The 15,690-nt window shown below is 38.6% G+C and overlaps 1 protein-coding gene across 1 annotated transcript in view; it reads right to left on the bottom strand.

Moving 5' to 3' along the window:
• The window catches only part of TRIL (TLR4 interactor with leucine rich repeats), an 87,805-nt gene that overhangs the window by 67,610 nt on the left and 4,505 nt on the right, over positions 1-15,690 (bottom strand). The window contains exon 2 of the mRNA XM_030857425.2: positions 3,809-3,914. The gene's annotated coding sequence lies outside the window, so the exon portion shown is untranslated. The remainder of the gene's footprint in view (positions 1-3,808; positions 3,915-15,690) is intronic.

Below are 15,690 nucleotides of genomic sequence, written 5' to 3'. Positions count from 1 at the left end.
ATGTTCTTGGCTGTGTCTCAGGCATATTCCTTGTGACAAGAACAAAGGGTTAGTTGATGAACTAATTTTTGGTGGGGGAAGCAGCAGCATCTATTATTAAATGAATGCTTAGAATTTTTGTTTGTTTGTTTTTCAATAGCCCCATTATAATTTCAGTTCAGATACTCCAAAGCTCATGTTTCCTAATTTATTATCGCTTGCTACAGTCCTCTGGGATCCAGTAATTGAATTTTACTGGCGTCATTACCATATCCACAAACAAGCGAGTCTTCCTGAACTAAATCAGTCAAAGCCTGTTGGCTGACCCACAGGAGATGTGCCCAGGGTGGGAGCTGATCTCAGCATAGAAAGGCGGGCATGTTTCCCTGGCCAGGGAGACTGGTTACTGCTGGGTGCCAGGGAGGCTGCACGTGGTCAGCTCTGAACATCTGCGGGAGAAGTAGGAGCAGAAGAAAAGAAAAATAGGAGGCTCCAAAGAGCAGACCCCTCAAATAACCAGGTTATTATCCCACTGCAGTCCAAAATAGATGAGCGCTGAGAGGCGGGATCTACATACTTGGTTGAGAACCAGGAAATTCCACAAGGAGATGTTGAAATTCCATCTTAAAAAAAAAAGCAGATCGGCAGCCTACATCCTCTCCTTTTTACATCCAAAACAGGAAAATAAAAATCATAACCTTAGATGCATTTTAGGGCTACATGGACACATGGTGATCATCTATATAAATCCAGTCTCCTCATTTTACACAGGATGCTCATAGGAAAAAAAAAAAAAAAGAATTCTTATCTCAGTGCGATATTTAAGATTTGCTTTTTAAAAATCCACGTCTTTCAAAGATTTACCTTCAAAAACTTAGGGCAGGACTCCCCTGGTGGCACAGTGGTTAAGAACTCACCTGCGAATGCAGGGGACATGGGTTCGAACCCTGGTCCAGGAAGATCCCACATGCCATGGAGCAACTAAGCCCGTGTGCCACAGCGACTGAGCCCATGTGCCACAACTACTGAAGCCTGGGCGCCCTAGAGCCTTAGAGCCTGTGCTCTGCAGCAAGAGAAGCCACCGCAATGAGAAGCCCGTGCACCGCAACTAGAAGAAGCCCGCGTGCAGCAACGAACACCAACGCAGCCAAAAATAAATAAATAAATAAATTTATTGAAAACAAAAAACAACAACAAAAAAAAACCTTAGGGCAGCAGGGAGGCGGAGTGCAATGAATACAGACAGAAATCAACTGCTACTTGATGCCTATAAGCCCCCGGGCAAGTTGCTGAACTCTAAGGCTTGATTCCTTCATCTGGAAAATGGGAATAATCATATTATTGGCTTCTCTGAGTACGGACATAATGCATACAAGATATCTCACAAAACATCCGGCGCCCAGTCTTAGTGAAACATCATTCTACCTTGGCATTTGTTAAGGAAATAGATCACTTATTTTGAAAACACTGTACTACTAGGAAAATGAGTTGCTGAAAGGATAGGACTGTTTTGATGGACCTGATCCTTCTCGAATAGTTCCCACTATATTTGAGAGCCCAGGAAAGGAGAAAGGCCCCTCAGGTGAGCATCACCAAATTTATGAAGGCACCGGGCAAAGACTTTGGGTAATTTTGTCTGGGTGGCTGAAATACACACCACTGGGAGTTTGCAAAAGCTATGGGGACTTAGGTGCTCTGACCCACAGATCATATTTCAACTCAGATACCGCCTGTGTCCTCAAAAACACGACTATCCCAATGCACAGTTAGGGAATCCTACTACCTCTCCCCACAGGCTTCAGTCTCCCAGGTCCTGATTTTTTGTCAGAAGAAAAAAAGCAACTGCTCCACCATTTCCTCCCCTGTTTCCATGCCCCTTCCCTATATCCTTTAAGTAATAATCAAGAAAAATACTCCCAACTAAATCAACCATCAACACGTTGAATTCTGTTAGGGGCTGAGTTGTGTCTCCCCCTTGACCCCAAAATTCAGATGTTGAACTCCTAACCCCCAGGACCTTAGAACGAGACATTATCTGGAAATTGGGTCACCGCAGTTGTCATTACTGTTAAGATGAGGTCATATGGAAGTAGGGTAGGCTTTTTCTTCAGTAGGACTGGTGTCCTCATAAAAGGGGGAAATTTAGACACAGGCAGAATGGCGCACGAGGATTAAGTCAGAGGTCAGGCTGATGCACCTACAAGCCACGGAAAACCCAAGATTGCCCGAAAACCACGAGCAGCTAGGAGACAGGTGTGGAGCTGGTTTTCCCCACAGCCCTCAGAAGGAATCAACCCTGCTGACACCCTGATCTTGGACTTACAGTCTCCAGAACTATGAGAAAAGACAGCTCTGTTGTTTAAGCCAGCCAGTCCACGGTACTTTGTTACAGCAGCCCCAGCAAAGCAAAACACACGGCAACCCCTTTGTTACGGAAATAAAGCCTCTTTTACCTCCTCAACCTTGTTCCAGGACCACTGTGACCTGAGCACCTAGCGCCCTGCTACCCACACCCCCTTCTCCACAACACCTTCATGGAACAGGCTTGGTGGTGTCTGTGAACTCAGGTCCCAGAGTTTGGAAGCAGTTAGTACCATGCTGGTGTAGGGGGCTGGGGGGAGACAGCACCAACACCATCCAAGGTCACATCCCTCACCCCTGGCCTCCCCTCATCAGATGGCTATCATAGCCTGAGAGATGATAACACAGATTACCCATGTTTTGCAGCCTTACTCAGCTCCCTTATAAGGGAGAACTATGCCCCTAGAACTCTTGCAAACTGGAGTAGCTATTATAAATCTGAGCTTGCAGATGAGAGACTGATGTCATCCTCTCTTTTCAGTAAAAATAGAAAAAAGTTAAAAGAGGAAAGAAAATGCAAGAAACCATCTCTAGCTCCCCACCCCCCTCTCTTATCAACACACACACACACACACACACACACACCACCTATACACACAAATTCTTTTCCACTAGCTTGTGTCTCCTTTTATGGATGTGTATTCACAAGAACACACATACTGGTTTCTGTCCCCTGGGGTAATGATGATAAATATGCCAAGGTCAGCAGCTCCATCAGCCATGGAAGCTGCTCGCTCTGGCAACTGCAGATAATCATTTACCTGGTGAGACTGGTTGCCTATACGACAATTCATGCTTCACCATATCGCTGAAATGTCCCTTATCTCACAAAAACACTTGTCTTATTGTGTCTTTCTGGTGCACAAAGAAATTCATAATGATTGTTTTGCTTTGGATTTTTTTTTAAAAGTCTTAGTCATGATTTTGTGGGGGAAGAAGTTACTAGAAAACGGGGACTAGGTGGAAAATAACATCAGTGTGTTGACAAAAATATTCTGTTCCATATCCTAGAAAGCAAAAACTCAGGCTTCAGTAGATCCAAAAGATCTTCGATGGAAAACTCCTCCTAGCCTAACTCTCTTCTAATAGGACTAATGCTTAAAATTAAAAAAAAAAAAAAAAAAATCCACCAGCTTTTATTGAGAAACTACTATGTGAAATGCACCATATTAGATGATAGGAATACCAACATAAATAAGACACAATTCCAGATTTATTCTAAGCAACATGAAATCTGTACATAGTACACAAAGGGAAGAAATGTATGTTAAATTTCCCAAATGTTCACTGTTTGAGAACTATGCTCCTATATTAAAGGTAGAAAAAGTAGAATCATATGGTACCCTGAGTCAAATATACCATCTTAGAGCACCCATCAGTTTTCAACCATTGCTATATAAATGGACATTTGGATGGAATTACAGCTATTAAATGACTTGCCCTGATACACCGAGTGTATATGACTTACGTGAACAGTCTGGCATGTGTGTCTCAGTGGGAAAGGTTGAATAGCTGCCTTGCAGCACTCGTTAATAAGCAGGTATCCAGGAACACTACTTTAAGCTCGCCAGGCTCTGTGGAGACACAAAGAGAAATGCAAGCTGGGATTTTTGTCCTAAGGGAGCTCACAAACCAGTAGAAAGAACTAACCTCACAGCATAAGACAGTGACCCACCCATGTCAAGACAGAAGGAAGCGTTTGTGGCTGTGAGATGGACTACCTGTCTCTCATTAAATATTTACAGATGAATCATGTAACTCTGGGTATTGTCCTTGACGTATAGTACAGATTAAGAAAAAGAGGCATAAATAAAGGCCAAACTACTTACAGATGATTTTTAAAGTGTTGTATTACGGAAGAAAAGAAACGTTTGCAGTGAACCTTGAGAACAATCCCCTGATGTTTTATCAGTTGTCCTGTGTGCATGCAAGGCCCCAGAGCGTCAGGACTGACAGCTAGGACTCGAGCCAGCCTGGCTTCCCATCGAGACTCAAACACCTCCCCACTCAGGGATCTTGGTCTGAACGTATAACTTCTCTGTGCCTCCATCTCTTCACCTCTAACGTGAGGATAGTAATGGTACCTACCTCAGAGAGTTACTGTGAGGACTGAATGAATCAGTGTAGGGAAAGCTCTTAAAATAGTGCCTGAAACAAAACTAAACGCCCTCTGTCCCCAAATAGTCAACACTTGAGTCTTACATACTCGCTTTATGCAACACTCACTTTAAGTCTTTACATACAGGAAATAATACAGATATAAAACCATATAGCACAGGGAGATCAGCTTGGTGCTTTGTGACCACCTAGAGGGGTGGGTTAGGGAGGGTGGGAGGGAGATGCAAGAGGGAGGGGATATGGGGATATATGTATATGTATAGCTGATTCACTTTGTTATAAAGCAGAAACTAACACACCATTGTAAAGCGATTATACTCCAATAAAGATGTCAAAAAAAAAAAAAAAAGATTTAGACAGGAGAGTCTGGAAGGCAAAAAACGGAGAGTGCATTGCATCTTAAACCAGACAGCTGCTGGATACTGGAGTTAGCTCTTAGAAAAGAGCTCAGTGAAAATAACTGAAGACGGAAGACTAAGTGCCTTTTGGATCTTGCCTAGTTGCTGTTACTGTGTAGCACTTTGGAAGAAAAATATTGTGAAAATTTACTAAATAAAAAAAGCTTTGGCAATGTAAAAAAAAAACAAAGATAAAAATCTCGAATAGAGCATCTCCCTTCTGTAAGATATTCCACGTTGTCAGTTAATAATAGGCAATATTAAAACTAAGTTTTTTTTATTTTCTCTGTGACAATGAGCTATTCTTTGTCTATCTAAAATTTTGAGATCTGGTGATTATTACACAGTATCAGGTTTGCACAATCCTTGCCAGGAGTGGGGCATCTGTGGATTATTCCACTAAACAAGAATCCTACTGTATATAATTCTTTGTGTTCCTTCTCCATCAGTTTGGTTTCAGGTTAAGTATTTGTTTAGAGTTCAATGTGAACAATAGAAAGGCACTGGCTTTTACAAGACAGGCCTTCTTCCTAAGCAAATGAAGTATATAGTAAAATGTCTAATTGAGAATTCATGATACCATGATTGATGATGTTCTCAAGTTGACACTGAAAGCCCCAAACATAGGGCTTTAAAAAGTACACAACTCTTCACTCTCCTTCACTTGAACTCTTTCCGATGCTACCTGCATGTAATCCAATTCATAGAGCTGTTCATTTCAAAAGAAATCTCACATTAATCTTATTTGGAAAGGAGTCTCCATGTTTTATATAATGTTGGGGGGTTAAGAGTTAAGTAAAAATAAAACATATTCCTGGGTGCTAATTTGCATTATATTAACATAAATTATTACACAAACTTAACTTAAAAACATCCAGGTGTATAAAATCTCCAAAAACACAGTCTGTCAAATCAAGGAAATTTCTTATTTACTACACATAATAAATGCTTCTGAAAATAAACAATTTAAAAAATCAAGGTTAAACATGCTGTTTGACAAATAAATCTGCATATGACTGAATAAATTTGAAGTCTGTGGTGCACTAATAGCAACAAGAAAATCCAAACTCAGCTCAAATACTGACTTAGTTGATTGAATTCTTCACTGGTATAGCCTAACAGAAGAAGAGTTGTATCCACTTCTGGGCATAAATACTATTTGTCTCCGTCTTGCATATTCTTCTGACATGATGTCTAGCTTTCATTTATAAGACTTATAAAGCTCAGAAGAAGAAAGCATGATAAAACAGCCTATTGCTTAAATATAAAGCAATCAATAAAACTAGACTCAGATGCCTAGATGTTGAAACTATTAGACAGAGACTTTACTACAACTAAGAATTAACATATTAAAAGATCTAGTGGAAAGTTACACGACACAAATGAACAGATATGGAATTTCAACAGAGAGGAACATTTTTAAAAAGAAACCAGGGCTTCCCTGGTGGCACAGTGGTTAAGAATCCGCCTGCCAATGCAGGAGACACGGGTTCGAGCCCTGGTCCGGGAAGATCCCACATGCCATGGAGCAACTAAGCCCATGTGCCACAACTACTGAAGCCCGCATGCCCTAGAGCCCGCAACAAGAGAAGCCACCGCAATGAGAAGTCTGCACACCACAGTGAGGAGTAGCCCCACTCGCCGCAACTAGAGAAAGCCCGTGTGCAGCAATGAAGACCCAGTGCAGACAAAAATACATACATACATACATACATTAATTTTAAAAAGCATTTATTAAAAAAAAAAAAAGAAACCAAAGAAAATGCTAGGGAAATAAAAAGGTATCAGGGATGAGTAATTCCTTGAAGGGCTAATTAGCAGACTAGAACCAGTTGGAAAAAGATTAGTAAACTTAAGGATAGGCCAATAGAGATTATCTAAACTGAATTACAAAGATTTTAAACATGTAAAAGAAAAAGGAGTACAGAATATCCAAGAGGTACATAGCACAATAACAAGTGGTCTAACATACATGTAATTAGATTTCCAGGTAAAAGAGAGAAGGAAACCAGAGCAGAAGAAATATTTGAAAAACTATTTCAAATGGCTAAGAATTTCCTAAAACTACTGAAAGACAACCACAGATGCAAGAAGCTCAGAGACCTACAGTTTGAACAATGTTTAAAACACATGGACACATCACAAGCACACTGCTGAAAGACAACTTAAAGAGAAAAATCTTGACTGCAGCTAGAACAAAGACAGACATTATATAGAGAAACCGATGTAATTAGAGCAGACCCCTTGCCAAAAGCTAAGCAAGCTAGAAGACAATAGAGAAACATTTCTAAAGTACTGAAAGAAAAAAAAGTCAGTGAAGAAATCTCTACACCCCCAAAGAAATATTTCAGAAAATAAAGACATTTTCTCAAAACAAAAGACAAGATAATTCATTGCCAACAGAACTACAAGAAATGTTAAAGGAAGTTCTTCAGGTAGAAGGAAACTGGGACTTACTCTCATAATTATAGAGTACGAGAAATGATTTTTTTAAATAAGAATATATGTATGTATTATAAAACATATAATGTTATATATAAGTACATATATTATTTTATATAAACATATATATAATTTCCCCCAAAGAAAACTGAACTGGCTATATTTTTAGCAAGGATAAAGAGAGACATTACATAATGCAAAGGGTTTGTTAGATAATAAGAAAAAACAATCCAAAATAGAGCTTCAAAATACACAAAAACAATTGAGATAACTGAAAGGAACAGACAAATCCACATTATATTGGAGACTTCAACATTTCCTTCTCAGTAATAGAGCAGATAGACAAAAGAAATCAGCAACGAAATAGAAGAGCTGAACAATACTATCAACCAGCCGTATTTACTTTACATTTATTAGATACTTTACATAAAATAGCAGAATATATATTCTTTTCATGTGCACATGGAACGTTTATCAATATAGAAAATATTCTGGGCCATAAAACAAATTTCGACAAGTGTAAAAGAATTGAAATCTCTGACCACAAAGGAATCAAACCAGAAATCAAAAACAGAATGATATCTGGAAGATCTCCAAATATTTGGAAATTAAACAACACACTTCTCAGGAGAAGCCATAATGGAAATCAGAAAATATTTTCAGTTGAATCAAAATTGAAATACAACATAACAAAATTTGTGGGGAAACTGATAGCCTTTATAGTACTAAATGACTATATTAGTAGAACAAAAAAGGTCACAATGATCTAAAGTTTTTACATTAAGCAACTAGAAAAAGAAGAGATCCAAAGCAAGGAGAAAGTTGAGAATGATGATGACGATAAGAGCATAAATCAATAAAACTGAAAAACAATAGTCAATGACATCAAAAGCTGACTCTTTGTAAAGATCAGTAAAATTGACAAACCTTTAGCCAAACCTAAAAGGAGAAGACACAAATTTCCAATATCCAAAATGAAATAGGGGACATCACTATAGATTCTACTGATATTAAACGAATAATAGGAGAATAGTCTAAACAGCTTTATGCCAATAAACTTGATAACTTTGATGAGATGGGCAAATTCCTTGAAAGACATAAATGACCAAAGCTTATTCAATAATATTAGATAATCTGAAGAGTCCTATATCTATTTAAGAAATTTAATTCGTCGTTAAAAACCTTCCCACAAAGAAAACTTCAGGCAAAGAAGTGAACCACCAACATTTAAGGAAGAAATAATGCATATTCTACACAAGCTCTTTCAGAAAATAGAAATGGAAGAAACGGTGCTCACTTTATGGAGCTAGCATTGCTCTGGCACCAAAACCAGACACAGACATTACAAGAAAAGAAAACTAGAAACAAATACTCATTATGAACATAAATGAAAAAATTCTTCTTCACAAAACATGGAGAAGTTGAAACTAGCAATACATAAAAATGATAACATATCATGACTAAGTGGGATTCATCCTAGAAATTTGTGATTGGTTCAGCTCAAATATAATCAATGTTAATTCACCATATCCACAAACTAAAAAGGAAAATAGTATGATCATTTCAATAATGGAGAAAAAGCAACTGACAAAACTCAACATACTTTCATGATAAAAACTCAGCAAACTAACTTCCTCATTCTGATAAAGGGATCCTGTTAATATATAAAATCTTGAGCTGACATCATACTTAATGTCAATGATTGACTGTTTTCTCCCTAAGATTAGCAATGAGTCAAGAAAACCTTATCTCACCACCTCTATTCAACATTGGGTTGCTGTTTCTTTTTTCTTTTTTTTTCGGTACGCGGGCCTCTCACTGTTGGGGCCTCTCCCATTGCAGAGCACAGGCTCCGGACGCGCAGGCTCAGTGGCCATGGCTCACGGGCCCAGCCGCTCCGCGGCACGTGGGATCTTCCCGGATCGGGGCACGAACCCGTGTCCCCTGCATCGGCAGGCGGACTCTCAACCACTGCGCCACCAGGGAAGCCCTAAAACCAATTTGATTTCTATATGCTAGAAATGGACACCTGGGAATTGAAGTTTTTAAAAAGTACCATTTACAAAAGTATCAAAAATGTGAAATACTTAGAGATAGAGCTGACAATATAGGTGCAAGGTTTGCAGGCTGAAATTATAAAACATTTGTTAGAGAAATTTAAAAGAACAAACTGAATTGAGAGATATACTGTATTCACAGATCAAGAGTCAGTATTAAGATGTCAATTATCACCAGCTGATCTATAAATTTAAGGCAATCCAAATCAAAATCCCACCGGGCTTTTTAACTTTTTTTGGTTGCAATAACAAGCTGATTCTAAAATTTTTATGGAAAATTAAAAAAGCTAAACAGCCAAAATCAACTTTGATAAAGGAGAAAATCTGGATGATTCACACAACTTGATTTCGAGAAAATTTGGTATTGGCACAAAGACAGACATATAGATCAATGGACCAGAACAGAGTGTCAAGAAACAGACCCACACGTAGGGCCAACAGATTGTTTTCAACAAAGTTGCAGAGATTTTTCAATAGAGAAAGTATTGTTTCTTCAACAAAAGTTGCTGGACCAGTAGATATACCTATGCCAAAAAAAAAAAAGTTATGGGCTTCCCTGGTGGCGCGGTGGTTGAGAGTCCGCCTGCCGATGCAGGGTACACGGGTTCGTGCCCCAGTCCGGGAGGATCCCACATGCTGCGGAGCGGCTAGGCCCGTGAGCCATGGCAGCTGAGCCTGCGCGTCCGGAGCCTGTACTCCGCAACGGGAGAGGCCCCAACAGTAAGAGGCCCGCCTACCACCAAAAAAAAAAAAAAGTTAACTTTGCTGGATTCATACCTCACACCATACAAAAATCAATTTGAAATGGATTATAGTCCTAAATGTAAAGAAAAACACCGCTAGGAAAATGAAAAGGTAAACCACAGACTGGGAGAAAATATTTGCATAACATATATTTGACAAGGGACTTGTATCCAAAACACATAAAATATTCTTATAACCTCATAAGAATACAAAGAACCCAATAAAAAACAAAAGATCTGAACAAACACTTCCCCAAAGATACACAAGTGGCAAATACTTACATGAAAAGATTCTCAATATCATCAGTCATTAGGGAAATACAAATTAAACCAAATAAAAGAATACTACACACCTAATAGAATGGCTTTATTGAAACAGGGAAAAACCAAGTGCTGACAAGTGTGTAAAACAACGTGAAATTTCATACATTGCTGGTGGGAATGCAAAATGGCAGAGGGCAACTTTGGAAAACAGTTTGGCATTTTCTTATAAAGTTAAACACACACTTACCAAACATCCTAGCAATCCCACTCCTAGAATCTACTAAAGAGAAATGAAACACATTTCCATACCAAGACTGGTATGCAAACGTTTTAGCTGCTTTGTTCATAACAGCACCAAATGAAAACAACTCAAATATCCATTAATTGGCAAATAGATAAACAAAGTGTGGTACATCCACACAATGGAATACTACTCAGCAGCGGAAAGGAATGAACTTCTGATTCACACAATAAAATGGATGTATCTTAAAGCATTATGATGAGGGGAAAAGGCAGACACAAAATGCAACATACTGTATGATTGCATATATATGCAATTATAGAACAGGCAAAACTATAGGGACAGAAATCAAATCTGTCATTGCCCATGGCTGGAGTCGGGGGAAGGGGATTGACTAAAAAGGAACTTTTTGTGTCGATGGAAATGCTTTATATCTTGATTGGGGTGGTAGCTACATGACTGTATGCATTTGTGAAAACGAATGGAACTGTACTCAAAAAGGGTAAATTGAACTCTACGTAAATTATACCTCAATAAACCTTACTTTAAAAAAAAGAAAACAAAATTGAAAAATGGAAAGAGAGGGAGAGAAAGAAAAGAAGAGAGAATAACATGACAACGAAATGCAATGCATGATTCTACATTGATCCAAGGGGATAATAGCTAAGAAGGGCATTATTATGACAACTGACAAATTTTGAATATGGAATGTAGATTTGACAATAGCATTTTATGAGCGTTAACTTTTCTGATCTTGATAATTGTACTATGGTTATAATGAGTGATACCAACAAGGTATAAGAAAGAACAGCCTAAACAGAATTAAGCACAAGGCAAAAATAAAGAGAAATTGGTGTGTGTGTGTGTGTGTGTGTGTCCAGCAATCACAATAGAAATAGAAAAAGCATACAACCAAACAAGGTGAGTGAAAGCACTAAGAGCACATAAATGAGATCTTCCAAGAAGCAAACTATATTCTTCTCAGAGCAAGTCACCCTTTTCCTTGGCACAAAGAGTGTCAGAAAGTCTTTCAAAAGAGATGGGAAGCAGAGGTCAACACCTTCTGAAAAGTGGTTCCAGAGCAGGTGGGGTCAGGGATATACTTAGCCCAGGGATGTACTTAGCCCTTTTTTCTTTGTGGAGCCCTTCCTGAGAATTGGGGAAGTAGTAAGTGTGCAAAGGTAAGAAAAGACACACAAATAGGTACAGTTTAAATGTATGATAAGCAGTCCTAAAGAAGAAATATAGAGATTCTGCACATGTAGCAAGGGAGCAAAACACTTCAGAGAGAATAACCAGAAAATATCAAACTAAAATTGTTTTAAAAGAAACCCTTCCCACTTCCAGCCTCAACACACACACCCAAAGCCACCATCATCAACAATACAACCACATGATGTGGTTACCATTTAAAAGACAAAAGATTGCTAAAAATAAAACTACTATATGATCCAGCTACCCACTTCTGGGTATTTATTCAAAGAAAACAAAAACACTAACTTGAAAAGATACCTGCACCCCCAATATTCATGGCAGCATTATTTACAGTAGCCAAGATATGGAAACAACCTAAGTCTCCATCAACAGATTAATGGATAAAGAAGATGTGGTATATATATATATATATATATATATATATATATATATATACACACACAATGGAATATTACTTAGCCATAAAAAGAAGGGAATCTTCTTAGTGCCACATTTTTTGCATTTTCCTGCTTTTTGTTGGCAATTTTGCTGTTTAAAAGGGCTCCCAAGCACAGTGCAGAAGTGCAGGCTAATGTCCCTAAGTGCAGAAAGGCTGTGACGTGTCTTAGGGGGAAAACACACAAGTTAGATACACTTCCTTCAGGCACAAGTTATGGTGCTGTTGGGCATGAGTTCAATGTTAATAAATTAATTATATATATTAAATAAGGTGTCTTTAAACAGAAACACACATAAAATAAGGGTATATATTGATAGGTTGATGAAAATGTTGTGACCAGAGGCTCACAGGAACCTAACCCTGAATTTCTCCTGGGAGCAATGGTTCAGTATTTGCTAATTCAATGTTTGCTGTGACCTTATACAACATAACTTCTGTGAATGAGGAGAACTGACTGTTAGAAGGACACATATCCAACTCACAGTGGTAGTTACTTTAGAAGACAGAGTGTGCGGAAGGAAATCAGGGGTTTTGTCAATAAAGACATTTATTAAGGCTGAAAACAAACATTGCAAAATGTTAACTGTCATTGAGTGGTGCTAATATGGGTGTTTGTTATTATTTGCACTCAGTTTAATTTCCTAAAATAAAAATCCTTAGAAAGACACAATTGAGAAAGAAAGGAAATAAGAGGGTGGTCACCATTAAAAGTATGTCTGCACATGGTACAGTGTACATATACTAAGAGTTAAGTATACAGTCAGCTGTAGGGTAAGCATTACTTCATCAAAAACTGTAACTTGGAAAGGTGAATAACTGCTACTTGGCTACAGCTGGTCTAAACATACAACAGTGCTGCCTGTCTCAGCATTAACTATGGCACAGAGCTAGCATTTATAAAACTTTGGTGAGTTTGAAAGAAATGTTATGAAGTTACACAGCCAGGAGATGCTGTTGCTTGCAATGTTGGCACATGACAATTTATTTCTCTAGTGTCCGATGCCAGTTCACAGCCAAATTACAAAGCCACGTTTCTGTGTCCATACGGAATCACACTGCCTGGAGCTTAAAATCTCTCAAACATATGTAATGGGATATTTTGGTAGTCTGCCTCAAGTTAAAGCAACCAGGTTTCAGGAAGCTACATTTCTCCCTAATTATTTCAGTAGTCAATATAAGTAAGTATAACCTCCAAATACTTCAGTCTCCTGTGCAAAATGAAAAGAACACTATTTGCCACATGATAGAGAAGGACGAAGTGACCTGAAATCCCTAGGAAAAAAGCACTTGTGTGTGCAAAGTATCCTTCTGAGTAAACTAAGAGTAAAAGGACACTTGGAAATGTTATCACTAAATTAACAGGAAGAGGGGCCCTATGTAAGCAAGACCATTTACGCAGCCTTAGTTCCTATCTAAAGGATGAATTAACTTACGCCAACAGTTTACTAAACATAGGAAAGTTTGCTCAAGTAGTAGCATATTCACTTCCTTTTTTTAAGTAATGAGAAAGTATTTCAAGAGCTATCCTTCCACACCAAATTATAGAAGAGCCTCAATTAAACAAAACAAGGGGAAGGGAGAGGCACCTTAATCTCATTACATGAATCTTCTAATTGGTTAGGGCAGAATGCCTTGTCCGTGAAACTTCTAAAATGTATCATACAACTGTCATGCTACCAATAATACATCTAATATTTATTGAACACTTGCCCTGTAACCGGTGCTAACACTTTTTACCCATTTATTCCTTAAAATTGCACTATGGAGTCAGGACCCAGGATTCCCATTTTACTGCTGCAGAAGCTAAGGCACAAAGATTAGGTAAATGGAAAGAATGCAATCTCAGACGACTTAAAATTCTTTCACCACTTTAAAATCATTCTGAACCTTAGTGATGTTATAATTCTCTGAGATGATGAAGATATGAGGCTGGGTAGGAATCTGTCTTCATCCCGGGTCATGGTCTGGAAGTTTGAATACATTTCTGACATGAGAATGCTTCATTATCACTTATCCCCAACTCTCAGAGGCAAAGGGGGGAGTGGTTAAGTACAAACACCAGGTAATCCAGTGTCTATTGTAATAGTTTCTTAATATACAGTAGCTGCCCATGTTACTGTACTTCTGGTGAAAACCAGGTGTTTGGCAAATCAGTGAAGGTGGTCTGATCACACACTAATTATTACCTGGCAGCATCACAAAATGATCTGCCCTCATGAAAGCAATAATCTTACTGGCTGAGCCGAGGACCCCAACACATTCCAGACTGTGTCAATGGCTCTTTAATGGAACACTCCTACCTCTTACAAAGTTTATTCTTTTTTTCTTTAGGAGTTTTATTTTTCATGTACTTCGTAATGGCAAAGATGGCCTCCAGTTCAAGGTAATTCCTTCTCATTGACTATGAGAGTCAAAGGGCTTGACTTCTAATTCAGTGTCCTTTAAACAGCTGAATCCTGCTGAGACCCATCATTTTGCTGTCACTGGTGTTTTAACAGCATTTTCACACCACAGCTGACCACCTGCTTTTAGAGTCATCTCATTGTTTCTTTGGCTAGAAGGTCACACAGCATTTCTTAAAAATTAAGTCCACACTCTACTGTGGAAATGGAAATTAAAAGAGTAAAAGAGGAAAGACTTCCAGCTTGTTTCATTTTCATTGATGAAAACTGCTGTAGAAAAATGCAGTGTACCATTACGAAGGGTATAAAATATTGGAAACTCCAACAAGAAAACATCTCCATTAGTAAGTGGGTTTATTGACATAACTGAACATAACAATGTATAACATTTATTCATTTCCCACTGAAAGACTTTCCAGTGAAAGTGTTTTTACATGGATTTAGGCATTAAGCATTTTCAGTGATTTTTGCAGTTGAAAGGGTAGGTGGTGGTAAGAACCAGAGGTCTTGTTCAGACTTTCAATGGGACTCACTTTATTACACTACTGTGTAAAAGCAAGAGCTAAGAAATGCAATTGCTCTCTGAATGAAAAAGCTAGGAGCACAAAAGGTGCAAGATAACCAAAAGGTTGCACATAAGAGCAAACAACTACACTTCTCCCAAGTACCAATACGCTTGGAATCTGAAGCAAGCCCTGGCAGCAAACTAAGAATAACAGCCTATTTCCTGTGGTTTATTAAGTTTGGACCCCACAGATAAGACTGCCAGAAAAACAGCTGTACTTTAAGTGGTCTGGACATTTACTCATCTGAACATAAACAAAGATCAGCTCATTTAAATCCCTGTGTCCCGACTCAGCTGTTGGGACGACGGCAGGCCTGGCTCAGTGGAGGCCAAACATAAAAGGAGTGGAATGGGGTTGAAGGATCCCTGGACTATGATAGATTCCCTGAGTCTTCAGGACCCTCGGGGGCTTAAGGCCCTAAACAGAAGATTCACTGTTAGCCTTAGCACCTTTGCAGTGGCCTCC

The sequence above is a fragment of the Globicephala melas genome, chromosome 9, assembly GCF_963455315.2.
Source record: "Globicephala melas chromosome 9, mGloMel1.2, whole genome shotgun sequence".
In the NCBI taxonomy this organism is placed as follows: domain Eukaryota; kingdom Metazoa; phylum Chordata; class Mammalia; order Artiodactyla; family Delphinidae; genus Globicephala; species Globicephala melas.
The sequence above is the reverse complement of the archived record's forward strand: the minus strand, read 5'-3'. Positions and strand labels throughout refer to the sequence as shown.